Here is a 22,185-nt window from a genome sequence, read left to right on the forward strand (position 1 = left end):
AGGGAGGTGGTGGTGGGCCAGGTGTGACCCAGGGACCCAACATTCATTCACTGGGCCTCGCTGCTCCTCCACAGGGGTGGGTGGGGCCAGAAGTGACCCTGGGGCTGTAAGTGAGTAGGTGGGCCCAGAAGTGACCCTGGGGCTGTAGGTGAGGACGTGCTCCATCCAGGTCACCACATGGAACCAGCCACAGACTGCCCATGCAGGCTCGCCACAGTCTAGCCAGGCCACCACGCAGCACCCTGGGAATGGGCAGCTCCTGGTAAGAGGCAGCCCTTCCGAGGTCACACCTTCCTAGGCTCTTCCTCAAGGTGCTCTGACCCCCACCCGGCAAAGAGGGCAGCTACTGGCTGGGAGGGTGGGGCAGGGGTGCCCGAAGCAGACACCTCCTACGGGACTTCCTGCTGGGAAAGGGTGGCACAGCACCAAGAGGCTGGCAACTCTTTGTGGGGCCAGGGAGATGTGTCCTTGTCTTGTTTCCTAAACTGGTCTTTGATGGTGGTACCAAAGGTCTCCCCATTCGTAGCAGCAATGACATCCTCAGACCGTTGGTGGGACGAGTCATATAATGTGTGCAGCCCCCGAGTCCCTGCGTACAGCATTCAGAGCAGCAGGGCGGGGGAGCCTGGGACCCTCCCCCCAGTGCCAGCACTCTACACCGGGCCCAGCTACCCCGATCCCCAACCCCACCCCATTTGCACCCCGGCTGCCACAGCACCTCTGCACCCCACCTCTCCCGGTGCTTGGAGAAGAGGCCCACTGTGGCCTGCTGCAGGGGCCCAGGGCCCAGGACCAGAGCAGCTGCTGAGCTGTGGCAAGCCCGTAGTCACAGCTTCAGTTCACAGTGCAGATGGCCCTCTGTGAGGTGCTGGCAGCTCCTGCCCCGTCTGGGGTACCAGGGCATACAGCCAAGGCTAGGAAGGGTGCTGCTGGGGCCAACCAGGCCCTCCGAGGCCCCAGAACACTGGGAGATGGCTCTCTGAGGCTGAGGCATGGCATCACTCGGTGCGGGCTGTCAGCGCTGCCTCCTCTTCCACACGGCCTCGTGCAGGGCAGCCAGCAGCCGCTCCTGGTTGTTGCAGATGTTGTAGTGGGCCAGGCCCAGAAGCTTGTCCAAGTCCTCTTGGCTATAGGTCACTTTCGAGTAGTGGTAGGGGGAGTCAGACGGAGACAGGTTCACCCGGCCGGCCTCCTGCTCCTCGGGTGTCCTAGGGACCCCTGTGCAGAGAGCACATCGTGGGCATGGAGGGGCAGGGTGCTGGGGTGGAGGGCGGGTCTTCTGGGTCGGGGAGGCTGGGACACCAGGAAGGGGGTGGCGGCAAGCTGGCTCACCAGGGGCTGAGTGGTCCCGGAAGGAGTCGTTGACCAGGGGGAAGTGCAGAATGACTGGGGCCTCAGGCCGGCCGGGATCAGAGAACTTGTGACACTCCCGAGGCTGGCGCTCCTCATCAAGGCTGGGAGAGATGGGCGGGAACGGGATGCCCTGCTCTTGGCACATGCGGCCCACCAGCTGCAGCTGCTGCAGGGGCACAGAGGGCAGGAGAGGGCTAGCCTTGGGCTCCCTTGGTCCTGGACACTGACGTCACATAGGACGAAGCATCAGTCGGAGTGGACAGCCGTTCCACAGCCCCTCAGAGCTCCACCAAACGGACTGTAGCCATCGCTGAGGCCAGCCATGAAGGGCACACACCTCTCACTAAAATAACACAGAAACTAAACGCTGGGGTGTCGACGGCCTGCAACCAGCCGGGGTGCAGGTGCAGCCAACCAGATTCACCATCACATCCTCTCCCCATTGCGGAGAAAGCCCCCTGATGGAGCGTGAATGAAATCCCAGTTCTTTTCACAGGGAGTGCTGGTGGTGAAGCAGTTATGTGCTGGGCGAGGTTCTGCAGGGTCAGCACTGGGAAAGCACTTGCTGCTCCATGGAGAGAGGGCCGAGCACCACGTTCCTGAACTTGTGCCTCCACGTTGGTAGCCACAGACTCTCCCTTGACAGCCATGCTGCCTTCAAGTGAGCACATGGCTGGTCTGATCTCCCTACAGAGGCAGACATCCTCTGGCTCTCTCTTCCTGCTGTCGCCCAGCCCCCCTCTCAGCTTCCCCCAATGCAGCTGTTAGGCTTCCTCACTTGTGAACTCAGCGTTACTGTCGATCCCACCCACCTTGTGGCGTATGTAACTACTGAATATGCATGTCTTAAGGCTACCTGTAACTACCCCAAGTTAATACAGATGCTCTCTCTTCCCCCACTTCCACGTGGTCCATCAAGAGGAGCTGAGGTGAGCATGCTATCATAAAACATGCCTGACTCCTTTATTGTACTCTCGCTCCCCTATCTCTCCTAGCCTCTATGACTTTACTAGACCTTTACTATTTTATCGCCATACAATTGTGCCTACTGACCCATTGGTTGTTAGAGGCTGATTTCCTGTGACAAACTGCTCCGTGGGCATTTTTACTCCCGTAAGCAGTTCGATCTCGGAAACACACCAAGGGGGACCCGGTGAGTCAGCATGGACTCCATGGTGGGGATCCTGGTTTGGTTCTTTTGACATGGTGTGGTGGTTAGATATTATGTCCACTTGGACCTGCGTGAAAGTGCAGGGGTGGAGTCCCACCTGTCACTCAGGTGGAAGCCTGGTGATCCCTCCTTGGAAGGAAGGGGAGATGCTATGAGCCTCTTCCTCCTCGCTGGGATTCTGTCTCCAAGGACGGCCCCATGGGGCCACCAGCCTGGAGAGCCGCCGACTCGGCCGTGTTCACACCAGCCTGGGCATTATCTGCCTGCAGCTACACAGAGGCTGAGGAAGGTTCTGACTAGCATGGTCTTGAATCACACTGGGCTGGGATGCCTTGCTGATCTAAAATGACTTCTTGATCTAAAGCTCTTTCTTTCTACAAAGAGGAGTGTTGCTGCTTTTGTTTCTCTGGACAGCTCAGCCCATAGCATGTGGGTCCCTGTCTCGTAGGGTTGGGAGGAAGCCAGCAAGGCACACACTGTGAAGCCGCCCTAGCATCCTCGGGTGCCACTCATCAGCTCCCCCACCTGAAAGGCGGCATTTAAGTTGTAGTCCAGCGACAGGATGAGGTCCACGTCCCGGGTGGGCTGCAGGAGGGGCGGGCAGCTGGTGTTGACAAAGTAGCCCACGTCCAGCAGGCACAGGCGGGGCTCCCCAGGGGTCAGCTGGTTAGGGAGTTCATCCAGTTTAGTGTCTGGAGAGGTGAGCAGGGTGGGAGGGCAGCCTTGAGCACAGGTGCTGAGGACACCACGCTTGCTCCCCTGGTCAGTGGCAGTCACTGGCTGCTCCTGGAAAAAGACTCCGCCCTCAGGCCCCACCCACCTGGCCCCAGCCCTGGTGCAACCTCCAGCCCCAGCTGAAGGAGAAGGCAGGAAACTCTACTCCCCACATCCCGTGGGGCCACACATGGAAGGCCTGGAGCCAAGGGGTGAGGTGAGGGGCCTGGAGCCAAGGCCCACAGCTCTGGGAAGACATCAGGGGGCTGGGCCCCGGTGTACCTTTCCAGGAGGAGAAGTGAGGGTGCTGGAAATAGTCTTTGTGGAAATGGAGACCACGCAGAAAGTTGTGGGTGGCCTGGGCAAGTGGGCGCCACGTCAGGAGGCCAGAGAACAACTCCCCGATCCTCCCAGCCAGGCTGGGTGGCACTTCCATCTTCAGCACTGGGACCTGCTCCTTGTCTGCACAGCCAGGGAGTGGGGCGTGGGTGCTAGCCCAGTCTGAGGGCAGTGACCCCGGAGAGGGAAAGAGCTGAGACCAGTGCCCCCGCCACCACACACACACAGAGCTGGGAGTCACATGCCCACCCCCAGCACCAGCCCCGGAGCCTGGGCACCTACCCAAGCTGGTCAGGGTCTGAGCCTAGCGATCCCAGAACGGACTGGGCTCCAAGGACCAGTATAAGCTGTCTTGGAGGCTGGCTGCATATAGGTTGGTCCAGATGCCTGGGAGCGCAGACACAATGGGACGAGAGCCACCATTCCTGTCACAGCCTGACCCTTCCCTGCTGCCCGCCTCAGTGATGGGGCTCCCCCAGAAACATCCTCCCCTCCCCCATTCTCTCTCCAAGACCCCCTCACCTTCCAGGAAGCAAATGCGGGACTCAGGCATCCTCTTCATCAGCCGCCCCATGAAGAACTCGGAGCCGAAGAGCTCGGAGGGGATGAAGGCACCTTACTTGGAGAAACCGAGCTCGTAGGGGGAGAAATCACACCACTCTGCGGTGGGAAGGGACCGCTGTTGGCCACCACCCTCCTGCCCACCCGAACCCACGCAGGGCAGCCACAAAGGACGGGGCGACTCCCCTCCAGTCCAAGTGACTCTGGGGTCATGGGTGTCTGGATTCACTCGGGTCCCGGACCAGAGTGTAAGGAGAAGGGCATGAAAAACTGCCTCCCCACACCATCCCAACCACCCCTTCCCCGACCCCTGGCCGCCCGGGGCCTCAACCAGCTGCCTCGACCTGCCTCCAAATTCAAAGGTGGACAGGCCGTGCCCCTTAGTGTTGAGGGCATAGTACATGGGGAGAGGTTTCTGGCCGTGCCTCAGAGCCTGTCGCTGCTCCGAGAGCTTGTGGACATCAGGCTGTAGGGAGATACCTCCGTGTAAACCCATTGCTGCCTGGTCTCTGGAGATCTCCCCTCGCCCTGCTACCCAGCAGGGCTGCCTCCAGGTCCAGGCCCGTCCCCGTGGGCCGCCCTTCTGTACCCCATCATGTCGCATGGCCTCATTGATGAGGGCCCAGAGGTTGGTGAAGCAGGCCGGGTGTCCCAGGCGAGCGCGCTCCTCCAGCTCCTGGTAGTACCATTGCAGCTGGCTGGGAGCCAACACGCCCAGCTTGTTCTTGGTCACCTGCGTCTTCAGCAGTACGGTGGCGCCCCCCAGGTCCTTCTGCGACCACTCTGGATCCTTGTAGAGGTTTTCTAAGGTCCTAGGCAAAGCCAGAGGTCGGGGGCAGACAGGTTCCTCTAAGAGTCCCCCGAGACCTCACACCCCTTCGGACCTTCTCTCCCAGGGCAGCAGCCCGCAGGTGCCTTCCAGCTCCATGGAGACAGCCGAAGCCCATGGGGCACCTTGGGCATATCGCACCTGCCACCTGCCTCCTCGCAGACCTTCCAATCTAGTCAGGGAGGCCAAGGGGGCACTGGAGAAGCCTTACCACAGGCACCCCTGCCTTTGCCCACTCACCCCCAGATCCCACACTCAGCCTGCTCACCAATTGGAGCCTGAGGCCCCTGTGATGTAGAAGACGCAGTCCAAGAGGCCCAGCTCCCTGAGGCCGGTCAGCTGCCCATACAGGGAAATCATTGCCTGGACCCCTCCACCACTAGCCATGATTGCCACCACTGGGACCTGGAAGGGCAGAGTACAGCTGGGTTCAAGGGAGGCCCTGCGGGGACTTCCAGTTGGTGGAGGGGAGGTCAGGGTGCGCCGGGCAGTAAAAACCACAGGAGGAGAACACAGCAAGTCAAGTGGCCACTCAGTCCCCTGCCCCTGGCCCCACCACCAAGTTAGCATAGGTCAGAGTCTGGTGGGGACCCATGGAGCGGGTCTGAGTCAGAGCAGCTGAGGAGAGTCATGTCAGGATAACCTCCTTCAGCAGGGTGGGTCCTTTCGGGTTTTGAAAACTCCAGGGAGCGTACAGGCCACAGGCCTTATCTCCCCATCCCCAGCCTGGGGAGTACGGCGGTCACTTCTTAAAAGACACAGGCTCACCTCAAAACCCCCAAATCAGCGTCCCTCTCCCCTTGCAAGGAGCTCATTTCCTTAGGAGCCAGCCCAACCAGCAGAGAGGCCTGGCCAGATGTCCACCGAGTTGTCTGAGAGGCCCAGTCTTAAAATCAGCTCCAGGCCAAGGGCCAACGCCCAGAGAAGGGTAGCTACCCCTGGTGGGGCCCGTGGTTCTGACACTGCTCAGCCGCATCGGGCCCAAGATAACATCAAGAAAGCTCCGGGAAGTACAAGGTGGGTAGGTGGGCAGATGAGAGGCAAACACAAGTCCGCCTTACAACCAACCCTGGTCGGGCAATGGAAGTGTGGAGGCCCACTCAGCTCAACACTCAGCCTGAGACCCCCACACTCCTGCCCAGCCCGACAGACCTCGTCCTCCTGCAGGTCTCCCTCCAGCTGCAGGGCCTGCTGCAGGGCCTTGGCCACCACCTGCTTCCTCCTGCTCAGGAAGGCCTGCTCCTCAGCACACAGCTCGAAGCCCAGGCGCACGGCCAGTTCCCCTGGTCTGGGGGTGGGGTGGGGGGATGGACGGACAGTGAGGCAGTGCTCATCCTCGTCAGAAAAGAGGACACTGGGCCCATCTCCCTGCAAGATCCACGTCCATCTCTTCTCTCCCTTCAGCCTGCGTGCTTAAGCTTGGAGAGTGAGGGGGGGATGGTGGGCCCAGAGCCACACAAACACGCCCGGCATGACAGCAAGGCCAGCCAGCAGATGAGGGTGTCCCTGTGGCCAAAGGTGGCCCTGAGTCTCAGCTTCTCCCTCCCCTGCAACGCTGGACCAGGGCTACACTGGGGAGGGGGCACGGGGGCTGAGAAGGAACAAAGGCCTTTAAGTTGGGGCTGCTTATGCTCCCAGACACCGAGGGCCAGCAAAAGTTCTTGAAGGCCCAGCCACGTTGCTTCCACCCAAAAGGTTGCTTCCTTCTGGTCTTTGTGCTCCTCAAACCAGGCGTGTTACTCTCCTCAGCCCCCACCTCTCTCCCACCCAGTGAGGCCACACGCAGACTACAAGGCTGAGGAAGGACCCTCTCTGCTCTGAGCACCTTCCCAAGACTGGGAGCTCCCTGCTGCAGCCACCCGCTTGCTTCCGGTCCTCCAGGCCACCCAGCTGCACGTAGCGCCCTCCCTCCCCCGGCTGCTCTCCCCCAGCCCAGCCTCTCACCTGTCTTCTTTTCTCAGCTCCACCTTCATCAGAGGCTCCTGCAAACCAGCAAAATACCACTCAGAAAGGCTGGCACCTCCACCCCAACTTCGGCCCTGGGATGCCCCAGTCATCTCCACAGGGATGCACCCCCACAGCCCAGCCCAGGGGCTTGGCCCAAAAGAAAAGGGAGAGAAGGAGTCACCCCCTGCCACCACCCCCGCACTGGCCTGAGGCCCTGTCCCACCCCCACATCAAGGTCTCTTCCTCTGAGTGAAGAGTACCTGGGACGTAGGGAAGACCAGCCTCACGAGCTGGTCTGATGGCAGGGCCCTGAGTGGCACCTTCAGTTGCTCCTGGGGGGCGTTCTGCAAGGGGACCAAAACTGTACACTTACCCGAGTCTCAGAGCAGGGGTACCACCCGGCCCTGTGGGCCTGAATTCCAGGGGGTCAGTCGGGGGGCACCCTACCTGCAGGTGGATACTCAGCTCCTGCTCCCAGCAGGTGGGGAAGTGGAAACGGAAGGAGTCGCTGCCTACGGTGGCCTCCTGAGATCCCTCGTAGGACCCGGGGACCACAAGCTGAACTTTTCCCTTTGACTCTGGAGAAAGTAACCGAGGTAGGGGTGGGAGGGGGTTCCCTGCCCGTGAGGTGTCTCCCGCCCCTGTGGCTGGCAGAGGCTGGGAGGAGTTACCCCAGCCCAGCCCCCTCGGAGCAGGGTCATGGGAAAAGACCAGGTCTTGGTAAGCCCGGGCAGTTTCACCCCCAGCCCCTAGCCTTCAGAGGCTAAAGGTGGCTGGCAGCTTCTTCCAGGATGGGCAGCTGAGGAAGGGGGAAGACATAGGCTGAGGGCCAGGGCTGTCCTGGTGACCTGGGAGACTCACCCTTCTGGTCCCCGGCCTCCTTCAGCCGCACATGCAAGCGGGAAAGCTCACGGGCCTGTGTTGGGAAGAGAAGATTCATATGCCGCCCCTCCCACGCAAGGATACCTCACCACTACCCTTTCCCCTGCAGCCCGCGGTTCCTGCTCCTCAGACCCATGTCCTCTGGAAATCATAGCCCCTCCCACTTTGCTCTTTCCTGGTCCAGACAGACTTGCAGCCAGGAGGGCAGGTGAGCAGATGGCCTGAGGGAGGGTGTGTCACTCACCACTACAATCCCAAAGCACTACTATGGTCCCAAATCACTACTGTGATCCCAAATCACTACTATGATCACAAAGCACTACTATGATCCCAAAGCACTACTATGATCACAAAGCACTACTATGATCATAAAGCACTACTATGATCCCAAAGCACTACTATGATCACAAAGCACTACTATGATCACAAAGCACTACTATGATCACAAAGCACTACTGTGATCCCAAAGCACTACTATGATCACAAAGCACTACTATGATCCCGAATTACTACCATGATCCTAAGTCACCATTACCATCCCAAATCACCACTATGATCCCGAATCACTACTATGATCCTGAATCAATCACTACAATGATCTGACTCACCACTAGGACACCGTTGCTGGTGAGCTGCTCCGCACAGTCTGTCCTGGGAAAAGCCATGAGCGGGGGTCAGGTTCTTGCCCCCAAGGAAGCCTAGGCAGTCCTTCCAACCACAGAGGGTCCCCGGGGAAGGACACCAGCCCTGAGCGCACGAGGCTCTCTCCTTCCAGAAGGGACAGATTTGACCCAGAGCCCCTCTCCCTACCTCGCAACCCCCAACTCCCCTGACCCCCGCAACCCCCAACTCACACACTCCGCAGGCAGAATTCAACGTCAAACCGCTCCCCACCCTGAAAAAGCAAGTTATAAAGGTAAGACGTGTGCATGTATGTGGGCATGCATGTGAGTGGTTGTGTGCACATGTGAGTGTGTGTGCATGTGTATCCACATGGCTGTGCATGTGTGAGTGTGACAGTGGTTGAGTGCGTGTGCTTGCGTGTGAGTGTACCTATGTATGTGTGGGAGGCTGCGTGTGGGTGTGAATGTGAGTGTGAGTGTGTGTGTCAGTGTGGGTATGTGCAGATTCCAACCCAGATGCCAGCCAGGGGTGCCAATGCGGGGAGGGCTGCTGTCCATAATGTGGCCCCAGGAGGGGGCCGCTCCTCGGGAAGCAGGTCCTGGTTGACAAGGGCCTCGGGCACCAGGGAAACCTGACCTCATGGTCTGTAAACAAGTTCTTTGAAGAGGGGCATTTAAGTAGCATCCCGTTGGTGGTACCGAGGGTGGCCGCCCATGTGGAGTCTTGCCTGCAGGCTCAGCAAGAAGCTCTGGCGCCGGAACTCCCCAGGCAGCAGAGTGCCCACGTCAAACAGCACTGACAGCACGGGGTCGTCGCTGGTCAGCAGGTCCTGGTCAAAGACTTTCAGCTCAACCATGTTCTGGAAGGGGAGCAGCGGGACAGGGCCATGGGGTGGGGGGTGGGGTGGGGGTGGCACTGGGGGTACGCAGGGCTGGGCTGAGGCAGGCCCACCTTGATCTGGCTGTGCACCCGGAAGTGGAAGCTCTGGTTCCAGACAGGGTTTCTGTAGTTGTTGACAGTGCGCGTATGGAGCCGGTGGTTGCAGGCTGTGGGCAGCCACAGGGTCACACAGAAGTCAGGGTGGGTCACTTGGAGGAGAAGAAATGAGGGCCAATTCTCCCCCAAGCCATGCAGAGTTCACCACCAGAGGGATCCCTGGGGACGCACCAAGCCCCACCCTCCATCACCAGCCCTTGCCCGTCACTCTTTGCAGGCCCTCCTCCCAGGACCTCGCAGGCCCCAGCCCTCCTGCCACCTCCCACCGTCCCTGCCCTGCTCCAATTGCAACCTCAGTTCCCTTCTCCTCTCTCGGTCAACTCACCCACATCCCTGGCAGGCAGGCTGTGGGCCTGCAGCACATGTATGGTGTGCAGGCAGGTCCCGGGCAACTTGGCCTGCAGAGCAGCGGGGAGGGGACAAGCTTGCTGTGGGATGACATGACCAAAGGCCGCAGGCGATGGAAGGGAGGTTGGGGCACCTGTGAGGGCTCACCCTGCACCAACAGGGCCAAGGCCACCCAGAACCCCGAGTCTAGAAGAGACAGGGCACGTCCATAGGAACTTACACAATGCCCATGACAGGTCTGTCCCAAGGGCTATCCATACATTAACTCAGCCGACTACTACGCTGCCTCACGAGGAGGCGGAGGCATGGAGAGGTGACCCAGCAACTGGCCGGAGACCCAGAGGCAGGATCGCTGTGCTCTCCGCTTCCCTCTCCTGGAACCAGCAGGCTCCCATCTTGCCACCTGTCTGCCCCAGCCCATGCCCTCGCTTACAAAGCTCTGGGTGGGCATACAGAAGGGCATGGAGGGAGCGGCCTGCTAGGACTAAGCTCCTGCTTGCTCACTCGCTCCTCCCTGTGCATCCCACCCCTGGTCAGGTGGAAGTTCTGGAAGCCACCTCTGTGCTGGGGCAGGTGGGAGGTTACCAGGCCAGGCAGCCCATGGGCGCCAAGCCCTGCGCCCTCCAGGTTCTCCGAGGGCAGAGGAGCAAAGGACCCCAGGACTCCATCCCAAACCACCCCGGGCTCTTGGCTGAAGCCCTGCCAGGTGCGCTGGGGCCAGGGAGCGTGTGTCAGCACACCCTTTCACTGGCCTCCCAGCTGCCATTGGAAGTCCCAGCTGCATGCGCCCAGGGGTTTCTGGCAGAGGAAGAACCCGGGAAAGTCACCCATCTCATCAGTCTCAGGCCCCGACAGCCCAGGCAACTGACTCAGAGGGAGCAGGGGAGCAGCCAGGAGCCTCTCCCTGCCTAGAAGCTCTGTGGATCCCCAGCCCTGCCATGCCCCTACCCAAAGCTGGCAAACACACCCCCTACACCTGAAGACCACCGCGGCCACAGCCCTCCAGAGAAAGCCTTAGCCAGGACTCAGGTGGGGAGCAAGGGTCAGAGTGGGCTCCAGTGCCACGCCAGTCTTACCAGAGCCATGAGGCTTGGGGTCCCAGGCGGGGCGAGCAAAGGCAGCAGTAGCCACTGGGCCGAGGACTGTGGGGTTTTAAGCCAAAATCCAAGTATGTCCCAACTGGCCTCCCTAGCCCCTCCCACCTGCATCTTCCGCTCTGCCCAAGCCCCACACCCTGCCCAAGAAATGAGGCACCTCAGCCTATACTGGGGCTACTGACACCCTCCCATGGGCTCAAGGTCCCCCACCCCTGCTGGGTTCCTGGAAAACCCACTGCCCCCAGCAGACACCACCTGGGCCTGCCCAGCCGGGTCCTGCTTCCAGGACAGCTCACCAACCACCCGTGTGAGCAGGACAGGAAGGCATGGCTTGGAGGGGCCACAGGTCTGGGCAGCCGCCAGAGGTAGGGCAAGGGCAGAGTCCCCACCAACAAGGCTTGTAGCAACATCCAGGTACCAGTAGGACAGGAATGCCCAGTCTCCATTGAAGCAGACCCGGAGGAGGGGTGTATCCGGAGCCTATCATCACAGCAGGGGAGTGGCTGTTACTAAAAACAGCTCTTCAAAGCCAGGGCCTGGGCCACCTGGGTCCCCAGAGATGGCCAGGACTGGAGCTCCAGGTGGGCACCCAGGGGAAGGGGGCTCATCTCCCCTTTTGTGGGGGCAGCATGAGAAAGCCAGTTCCTTCTGCAGAGGAGCAGCTCAGGGGTGGGGGTGGGGCAGGTTCTGTCCCCTGGTCCCTGTGCTGGTTAGGAGACACAGGCTCGTCCCCAGGCCACCAACCCCATCGCGAAGCAAACCAGAGTCCCAGTCAACGAGCCCTGGCAGAGAGTTAAAACAGGGTTGGCCTGCCGGCCAGACCGGATTACAAGCTGTGGTCCCTGGACAGACAGGGAGCTAGCTCCTCTCTCTGACGTTTCCATCTGAACCCTCCCCGCCCTCCTGGAGACACAGAAAGCCACAAGGGGCAGGTACCACATGGAGCCTCCCCGGCTTTATTGAGCATGTCCTTCGAGGGAGCGAGCGGGCCCTTACAGAAACCCTCTCCAGGCCCCAGGGCAGCCAGAAAGGTAGGGACCATCATTATATCCACTTCACAGCTTTACAGAGGAGGGAGGACGCCGCAGCTGGCCTCCACCCACGGGGCTGCTTCACCTGCATGGCAGCTTTCTGGGAACCCTGACCTAGACACCTGCCTGGCACTTCCTGGTCCTCCTCCTATCACCCACGATAGTCTCCAGGGTCGGTCCCAACCCAAACGGGGTTCTGGGTCAGACAGATTGCAGGGTGTCTCTGTGGGGGCCCATCTGGGGAGGAGCCAAAGTGCCCCCTAAGCTGTGGGGGGGCACGTTCCCTGGGGGCTCCACTAGTCCAGGCCTGAGGCCTTGGTGAGGGTGTCGAGCAGTTGGAAGTAACTATACTTGAGGTCATACTCCATGTCGTACCAGAAGTTCACTGTGGGGAGAGCAAGCACAGGAGTGGGTGGCCCAGCTCTGACCCAGAGCCTCCCCAGCCCACCCGCTGGCCGAGGCCAGCAGCTCCTCACCAGCAAGGCAGCCCTGGGACTGCTGCACGTGGTGGACCCACAAGGCCGGCAGGTAGAGCATCTCGCCGGCCTGCATGGTGCAGCGGAGGGCCTGGGCCCCACGGTACTGTGGGTACCGGGACAGATCTGGTGTCAAGGGATCCAGTGGAAGCCAGGGCACCTGGGGACGGAGCAGGACCGGGGAACTCGGCCTTTGGCCTTGCCAACGGTAAGGGCCAAAGGTCCCCCTCCATCCGCCCTGGGAAGCCAGCCCCAGAAGGTGGGACCTTACGGCGGAAGGGGCCACCTTCCCAGGACTTTTGGGGCCCACTTGCTCCTCGGAGATGGATGAGCTCGCCTTTCCCTGAGGCCCAGGGCCAAGATGGACACCTTCTCCATGGCCTCTTCATCCACCACCTCAAAGGTGCCTGCCTCAGTGAGTCGGTAGGTTGCTGGGGTGTACAGCTCTGATGCCAGAGAAAAAGGGGGAGCTCAGCAAAGAGTGCTACCAGCCCTTCACACCTCCTCCCAGCCTCTCCTGTTGGCTGCCTGGCCCCAGGGACACAGGCAGGGAATCCTCGCTACCCTTCCTCTGGTTTGTGGCCCATGCGTAAGGCAGGTCCCAGCCCTACCATAGGGGATGAAGGGTCGGTCGCTGGGCGGGTGTAACAGGAAATGTTTCTCTCCAGAGAGGACACAGTAGAGGTTTTCGTAGTGGTCCTTGTGCACTGCCAACACAAAGAAGGTCCTGGGCAGATTGGGCGGAGCAGGGCACATGAGAGGCAGAACCTGCCCACCCAGAGCCTTGCGCCTCAAGACAGCCAGGGGTGTAAAAACGAGAAAGTCCTGCGAATAAAGATTTCAACCTTCCATCCAAAGTGTCCCCTGATGTCTCCTTTACGCCCAGTACTAGTTCAACTTAGCCAGTAAAGGATCTCCATCCCTCTGCCATGAGCATGGTGCTCTTTTAAACTCCATCCGGGCTCAGACTGAAAACAGCCTCTTCAAAGAACAGCCAGGATCCTGGAGGACAATGAATTTATAAGGGGGAGGGGGAATCCCATTATTTTCTACACAGTTTCTGAAGCCCCCTCATTTCCCTCAGGGAGAAGAACTCGGGAAGGGAGGGTGAGAACGTTTGAACCAACTAGAGGGACTGAATCAATGTCACTGAGCTGTCAGCGTAGAAGCTTGGTGTGTGCTTTTGCTCTGTGTATTCTCAACGACATAGTCAAACCAGACTCCAGGAGATGCCCAGGGGGGGTCTGGGGTGGAGGGCATTCCAGATCCCAGCCACCAGGGACTTGGCACTCACCACACGCCCCATGCGGGTCATCTCTCCAAAGAGGTAAATATCCACGCATAGGGTTCTCCCAAGTTCACCTCCGGGGCCAACGTGCCCTCTGAGAGATGTCTAGTGCGCCCCCACACCAAAGTCATCCCACCCACCACGCTGCAACGCCGCTCCTCCTCTGTTCGCAGAATTGTAGACCGACCCTCCAGGCCAGCCTCCCACCCTTGGCCCCATCCTGGCTCCTCCCTGTCCCTGCATCCCAGAGACACCTACAGGACATCACTGCGGCCGCCTCCCCCAGCCAGAAGTTCACCGCCTCTGGCATCTTCCCTGCAGGACAGAGGAGGAGAGTTAGGAGCGGTTGTCCCCTGCAGGTTGGGTCTGGGATAACACCCAACAGGATATGGGCAGGGGTGCTGCATGCGAGCGAGGGCCATCCCAGGGAAAAGTGGCGAAGAGGGCATGGTTTGGAGGGCTTGGGGAGTGGGCCCAACCCCCCACAGGCAAAAGTTAGAGCACTAATCCTTTGCAGTCGGTCAACAGTCAAGGCTTCCAGGGCGGCAGGGCCTGACCCTGGCCATGGGGTGGTGGGTGTGGGCCAAGACAATCAATGTCACTGAGCTGTCAGTGTAGAAGCTTGGTGTGTGCTTCTGCTGTGTATTCTCAACGACTGCCCTCTGCCCCAGTCGCCCCCTCTCACCCAGAGCCTCGGAGGCCCAGGGCACGTGGGGCTCCAAGTCGAGCAGCAGCTGGGGCAGCTCGGTAAGCAGGTTAGAGCACTGCTTCTGCACGTAGAGCACGCCAGGGTGCCGGGCCCTGCCCTCCAGGACGTCCAACACACCTCACAGGGGCAGCAGGCACTCGGCTGGCATCACGAAGTGGTCTCCGCGCATGGAATCAGCATAGCCATCTGGGGTCACTGCTACGCTCACCTCCGTGGCGCCCACCGTGGCCCTAGGGGAAGGGACTCTAAGAGCATGCCCACATGCCACAAGACAGCTCGCCCATCACCCTAGCCCAGCCCAGGGCTGCACCCACCTCAGATAGGGGAGTGACCACTTCTGCAGGGCATTGCGCACAATGCAGGGCCTGCTGGGGCAGACCCAGTCCAGGTAGAAGTGCAGTGGCATCGGGGCCTCATCCAGGTAGGGCACGGTTGGAGGCACGCCAAGCTCTTAAGTGGGGTGGGAGGTAGATGTTGACATAAACAGCACCCAGGCACTTACGGATGAGATGCCCTCTCTGGGCAGGCCACAGGGTATCACTGGGCAGTGCTCACTGGGGAGGGACCAAGAGACTCTGGACCACCAGAAATAGAAGGGGATTTTCAAGGAGGAGGCTGCCGCACGCCTACTCCAGGAGGGGCCACACAGCCCAAGAGCACGTGAGCAACATACTCTGGTGTCAACTTGTGGAGGGGTGGAGTCTAAGCTGTCATTCAGGTTGCAGCTTGATGACCTCATTTGGAGGTGCCCACAGAAATCAATAGCTCCCTTCCTGTGAGACATTCCTGCTGACAAGACACACAGAGCTACACTAGAGCCCTGGAGCCGCAGGGCTCACTTGGAGACCCCTGCTAGCGCTGGGATGCCTCCACCACCACTGGGTCCACAAGGCTTTCCACCCACTGGCCTGTGATCTTCCTGCATCAGCATCATTGCTTGTGTTTCATGAGTAGGAAGAGGGATTTATAGACTGGTATCGGACATATGGGCTAATATCAGACTTAAGGACTTGATCTGGACTGGGCTGGGATGTTTTCATAATGTACAATTTTTCTTTGATATAAAGTTCTCTTTTAAAACACATATAAGTGTCTATGAATTTGTTTCTCTGGTCAACTGGGGCTAACACAGCGGGACTCCTGCTTGGCCCAAACCCCAGTCCTCCCTGGGGCCAGACCCTTGGTTAGCTTCCCTAGCTGCGGTGGTGGACCTCTAGCGAAGTATAGAAAAGCAGCCTCAGGCACCACGCAGGGAGCTCCCCGTGGCTGGGGGCAGCAAGATGAAGGAAGAATGCCTTCCAACTGTGAATATTCACTGAATATTTTGGAATGTGCTCAGCCCTTGGTTTGGCCAGTGTGAATGGATCCTTTCAAGATGCTGACAGCCTCATCGGGGAGACATGCCTATAACCTGAACGCCCTGGGTCTTCCATGATGGTACCGTGCTGTGTGCTGCCTGGGTGGCTTTCTCTTGCTGCCCTTCATAAAAATCACTGACTCCCTGTTGTGCTCCTGGCTGGCTCCTCGTCTCACCGAGTCTACCTACAAACACTCCCAACCTCCCTCGCCCTCACCTTCTCCTTCTCCCATGCCACCTCCTTTGGGGCCCCTCCACTCACAAGTCACCCCAAGAGCCTTCCTTCCCCCAGCTGGCTATCCTTCTTCTTTAGGAACTTGTGAACCACACCACCCACCGCCCACCCCCTCCCGGCCCCAGCCCACAACCATTTCTAGTAAACAAACAACAGTTGCCCTCGAGTCGATTCTGGTTCCTGGTGACCCGGGATGTCAGAGTGGACCTTTGCTCCACAGTTTGTGGCCCTGACTTTTCTGAAAAGGATTGCATTTCGTTGGGGGTCCTTTAGGAGTAGGCAAAGTGCACCGACCTTCCCATTAGTAAGACAAATGCTTAACCATGGACACCACCCCGGGGCTCTGAAAAACTCCTCGTTCCCTTCCTGCGTGCATGTCCACTTGACCACCTGCACCGTCAAGCACACTATCTACGGGCCCTGGTGGTGGTCGGTGCTTAAGCACGTGGCTGCTAACCAGGAGGGGGTTGATCTCAGTCCACCAGGTGCCCCTCGGGGGAGAGACATGGTGGCCAATCTGTTTCCTCAGACACAATACGGGGCAGTCCTACGACTCCAGTGACAGGTTTGCAAACAGGTTAATATACTATCTACTCAATTGATTTCCACTGGATAGCTGTCTCTGTCCCCGGCTAGAATGTGATCTCCATGAGGGTGGGGGTGTGGGTTACACCTTCCCAGGATGGAGCACAGTGCCCAGCACGCCCATGATCCCCAGTACACACTGGCTTAATGACTGGATGAAAGGCTTACAATATCTCCTGCCACAGTGAACTAACTGGTTCCCCTGGCTTAACTCCCCTCCTTCCAAAAGCATTTATCACCCCAGCTCCAGACATCTTCTTGAAAGGCAGTCTCATGTTGTCACTCTGAGCAAACCTCCTTTGATGACTTACCACTTGGAGAATAAAGTCTGCCTGGCCTTGGTAACGGGGCCCAACCCATTCTTCTCCTCTGATGAGCCTCTGCCTGGAGCCGGCCCCTTACCACACACCCTCCCTGCTCCCTGGCCCTGCAGCTCCCTCCATTCTTTCCCTTGGGTAGAGCGGAAGGTCCCCCCTGTGCTTCAAGGCCACTGCCCTCCCCCTGAACCACAAGGTCGCGCGCCTCCGGTGAAGTCATCCGATTAGTCTCACGGTCAGTGGGAAAGTGGGGATGTCTTTAGCTAGATCAGAAATTGGAGCTGAATAGGAAGGTCCCAGGGGACCTGGGAAGGTGGAAAGGGAAGAGCTGATTGGTACTCGAAAGTCATTGGCAAAGAGGCAAGAAGGATCCTGCCTAGTAGATACAGGAACGCGGAGGGGTGACACGTGGCCAAGCTGTGCCAGCCCACTGTAACAGGCACCACGGAAGATGACTCAGTAAACCCCTGAGATTCTCACAGAAATTCTTAACAGAGGTGCCAACTGCTATTTTTAGCCCCTTTATGTTTTCTACTCTTCTTCCATTTTGATTTTCTTGCATTTGAATAGATTTCTTTTGGGGTACGGTCACTCTTCTATCCCAGGGCTTTGAAACGAGAGAATTTCAAAGGAGATCTAGACAATTCCTTTGACCCCATAATTCCACTGCTAGGAATTTAACCAACCAAAATACACATGGGAAAAACGCTTCCCTCTCCCGAGCGCACCAACCTCTCTCCGACTCAGGGTGTTTGCCTTCCGTGAACTGCCCCCGCATGTGTCTGCACACTCCCTCCATCCCCGCCCTTGAGTCTGTGCCCAAGAGCCACCTCCTCATTGAGGCCCGCTCTACTCAACCTATTGAACCTCCATCCTGGAGCCCCTCATTCCACTTAACTGATTTCCCCACATTTATCTTCTAACCTACTGTCTCTTCATTTAGTGTGCCTACGGCTAACTGTAAGGAACCCCGGTAGCTGCTAACAGCAAGGTCAGTGGTTCAAACCCATCGGCCACTCCTCAGGAGAAAATAGACGCTGTCTGCTCACTTAAAGAATTTCAGCCTCACTAACCCACCCAAGGGGAGCGGGTATTGTTTTTATCTCCACAGGGAAAGAGGGACCAGACTTCAACCCAATGCTCCAAGATGTGAATGCAGCATGCCAGCATGCAGTAGGGAACCAGTGGAGAGGTTTGAGGGGCCGGTCCCAATCCCAACTACTAAATGGACACCTGCCCCTCCCCCCAGAAGAATTTATTTCAAAGGGCGGCATTGAATCTGAAGCTCCGGGAGAGGGACATATCTGATCAGAGCACACGGGAGCAGAGGAAGGGGAACGAGGAGAGTGGAGCACATCCTGGACCACCAGGCCAATGGGACGATATTTCCAATTAGAACAGCCAGTTCACAGAGAGGACCACATGGCCAGCCAAACTAGGAGACATGGCGCCCCTCACTGACTCATAGCCCTACAGGGGACAACAATGGAGACACAGTGTGGGAATTGCACCCAATATGATCCTGCCACACTGAGGCAAAACACTAAAGGGGTGCAACAGCAAGGGATTGGAGTGGCGAGGTCCCCAGGGAATGCTGAAGGTGGACTTTGGAGCCAGCATGGTGCCCCAACAGAATGGACTGGAAAACACTCCTAAAGGCCAACAAACAATCCTTGAACTAACTACAAGCTTTTTTTTCTTATTGTGTTTTGTTTTGGTTTTTGTCATTGGTTTGTTGTTGTTTTGCTGTATATTGTTTCTTGGTTTTGCTCTGTCTTGTTTTTGTGCATGTTATTACCTCCTCAGGTCTGTCTAAATAAGATAGGCTGGATGAACAATCTGGAGGAGAAAACAATGGAACCAACAGTTCCAAGGGGACATGGGAGAGGGGGAAGTGGGGGGAAAGGTAGTGGTGTTAACAAACCCAGGGACAAAGGAACAAGTGACCCAAATCGGTGGTGAGGAGGGTGTGGGAGGCTTGGTAGGGCATGATCAAGGGTAATGTAACCAAGAGGAATTGCTGAAACTCTGGTGGGGACTGAGCATGATAGTGGGAAAGGAGGAAAGTCAAAAAAGGAAATAGAGGAAAGAGCTGGGAGGCAAAGGGCATTTATAGAGTTCTAGACAAAGACATGTACATAGGCAAATATGTTTATATATGAGGATGGGGAAATAGATCTGTTAGGTAGCTTAGCCTAGGTAATTGGGAAGTCCATTTACGCATGCCCAGGAGAACCAGCAAAGGACAAAGCTGGATTTTCCCGCCAGTGAGTGGAGATGGGCGTTACACCTGGAGCAGCCCACCTGGGCCAGGTTACTACAATTCAGCCAATGGGATCGACCTGGGGTCGTTCACCACGCCTCCCCCAGGAACCCTTAAGAAGGCAGGAACCGAGAGGGAGAGGGTCTGGTCATCTCCGTGGGAGTTGAGAGATCCTTGCATGTCCCGGAGAATTCTCTGCCAGGCCGCATGGTCAAAGGAATCCTATGGGTGCCGCGTAAAACCTGATGCTTCTTTGAACTTTCATTAAATTCACTTGGATCATGAGCCCGGCTTCAGCATAAAATCTTTCTCGCGCGGAGCCAAGGACCAAGGCTGAAATCTAGTCCCGGAGAGAGAGACCTTACAGATCTATGTGCATATATTTATAGGTTTAGTATTAAGGTAGCAGAAGGACTTTGGGCCTCCACTCAAGTACTCCCTCAATGCAAGAATACTTTCTTCTTTTAAATTGACACTCTATGAGGTTCACCTTCCTGATACAACTGCTGAAGACAAAGCGGGTGAATAAGCAAATGTGGTGAAGAAAGCTGATGGTGCCCGGCTATCAAATGATAATAGCATCTGAGGTCTTAAAGGCTTGAAGGTAAATGAGCGGCCATCTAACTCAGAAGCAACAAAGCCCACATGGAAGAAGCACACCAGCCTGTGTGATCAAGAGGTGCCGAAGCCATCACTTATCAGGCATCAAAGAACAAAAATTCATATCATTGTGTGCTCACCTCCCTGATTTGATCGCTGAAGACAAATGGGTGCATAAGCAAATGTGGTGAAGAAAGCTGATGGTGCCCGGCTATAGAGTCGGGGTCTTAAAGGTTTGAAGGTAAACAAGCAGCCATCTAGCTCAGAAGCAAAAAAAAGCCCACATGGACAAAGCACACGAGCCTGTACGATCACGAGGTGTTGAAGGGATCAGGTATCAGGCATCATCAGAACAAAAAATTATATCATAGTGAATGAGGGGTGGAGTGCAGAGTGGAGACCCAAAGTCCATTTGTGGGCCACTGGACAACACCCCCTTACAGAAGGGTCTCGGGGAGGAGACCAGCCAGTCAGGGTGCGATGTAGCAATGATGAAAAATACAACTTTCCTTAAGTTCCTAAATGCTTCCTCCTCCCCCACTCTCATGATCCCAATTCTACCTTGCAAGTCTGCCTAGACCAGAGGATGTACACTGGTACAGATGGGAACTGGAAACACAGGGAATCAAGGGCAGATGATCCCTTCAGGACCAGTGGTGTGAGTGGTGATGCTGGGAGGGTAGAGGGAGGATGGGTTGGAAATGGGGAACCAATTACAAGGATCTACATGTGACCTCCTCTCTGGGGGACGGACAACAGAGGGGTGGGTGAAGGGAGATATCGGACAGGGAAAGATATGGCAAGATAATAATTTATAAATTATCAAGGGTTCATGAGGGAGGGGGAAACAGGGAGGGAGGGAAAAAATGAGGACCTGATGCTAGGGGCTTAGGTGGAGAGCAAATGTTTTGAAAACGATGAGGGCAATGAATGTACGGATGGGCTTTACATAATTGATGTGTATATGGATTGTGATGGGAGTTGTATGAGTCCCTAATAAAAAGATTCTTTAAAAATATGTTGTGCTTCCATACACCAGCAGCAAACAATCGGAAAAGGAAAGAAAGAGAACAATTCCATTTCTAATACCATCTAAACAACTAAAGGACTGAGGAATATATTTTTTAATAAATCGTTTTATTGGGGCTCATACAACTCTTATCAGAATCCATACATACATCAATTGAGTACAGCACCCTTATACATTCGTTGTCCTCATCATTCTCAAAATTCGTCTTCCACTTGGGTTCCTGGAATCAGCTTTTTCCTTTTTTTCCCCTCCCCTCCCTCTCCGCTCCCCCTCCCCCTCCCCCATGAACCCTTAATAGTTTATAAATTATTATTTTATCTTATCTTACACTGCCTCGCATCTCCCCTCACCCACCGTCGCATTGCCCATTTCCCAGAAAGGAGGTTACATGTAGATGGGACTGAGGAATAATTTAATGAGGGAGACAAATACTAAAAATACTTCTGAGGGAATTTAAAGAAGACATAAATAAATTAGAAGGCTTAATATTGTTAAGATGACAATATGACCAAAGTGATCTGCAATCCCTATAAAAATTCCAACAGCTTTTATGTTCCTTTTAGGGGAATGGAAAGTCAATTCTCAAATTCACATGATTGCAAAGGGCCTCAAATAGTAAAAATTATCTTGAAAAAAAGAAGAACAAAATAGGAGGTTTCAAAATAAAATAAAAAATAAATTTTTAAAAATAGGAAGTTTCATCCTTTCCAATTTAAAAATGTACTGTAAAGTTGTTAGGCAGACTAGCGCAGGGATGGGATGTCCCTTAAGCCATGCCCAGAGAGCCAGGCAAGGGAACAAAGAGCGGCACACTGCACATGCTCAGAGGCTCAGGTTTCCCACCAGTGGGATTGGGTGGGTGCTAAACCTGGATCGGCCCACCTGAGCCAGGTGAATTCAGTTCAGCCAATGGGGTCCATCTGGGGTCGTCCACCATGCCTCCCCCTGGAATCCATGAAAAGGGAGGGGTGGGGGAGGGGGAGAGGGAGAAGGGAGGGAGAGAGAGAGAGAGAGAGAGAGAGAGAGAGAGAGAGAGAGAGAGAGATCTAACAGAGAGCAGAGAGTCGCAGGGAAGGAGAGATCTTTGCGTGACGCTGAGCAGCTTCAGCCAGGCTGCATGGTCGGGAGGAGTCCTATGGGTGCTGTGTAAAACCTGAAACTTCTTCTACCTCTCATCAAACTCACTTGGATCACGAACCAGGCTCCGGCGTGAATTCTTTCTAACGAGGTACAACTCGATCTCCCGAGAGATCTAACAAAGCCACAATCATCAAAAGAGTGTTGTATTCCTAAGAGGGCAGTCCAAGGAGTAGAAATGAGAATCAAGAAATACACCCGTACACCTATGGTAACTTGTGATTTGACAATTATGTGAATGGGGGAAGACCCACTTATTCAATACACAGTGCTATGACCACTGAGTCGCCACATGC

At 56.6% G+C, this 22,185-nt stretch overlaps 2 pseudogenes; both read right to left on the reverse strand.

Moving 5' to 3' along the window:
* Window positions 1-1,015: 1,015 nt before the first annotated feature.
* Window positions 1,016-10,159, reverse strand: LOC142440667 (cytosolic phospholipase A2 beta-like; annotated as a pseudogene).
* Window positions 10,160-12,188: 2,029 nt separating this feature from the next.
* Window positions 12,189-15,955, reverse strand: LOC142440678 (bifunctional peptidase and (3S)-lysyl hydroxylase JMJD7-like; annotated as a pseudogene).
* Between the last annotated feature and the right edge of the window lie 6,230 nt (window positions 15,956-22,185).

This window comes from Tenrec ecaudatus, chromosome 1 (genome assembly GCF_050624435.1).
Source record: "Tenrec ecaudatus isolate mTenEca1 chromosome 1, mTenEca1.hap1, whole genome shotgun sequence".
Lineage (NCBI taxonomy): Eukaryota > Metazoa > Chordata > Mammalia > Afrosoricida > Tenrecidae > Tenrec > Tenrec ecaudatus.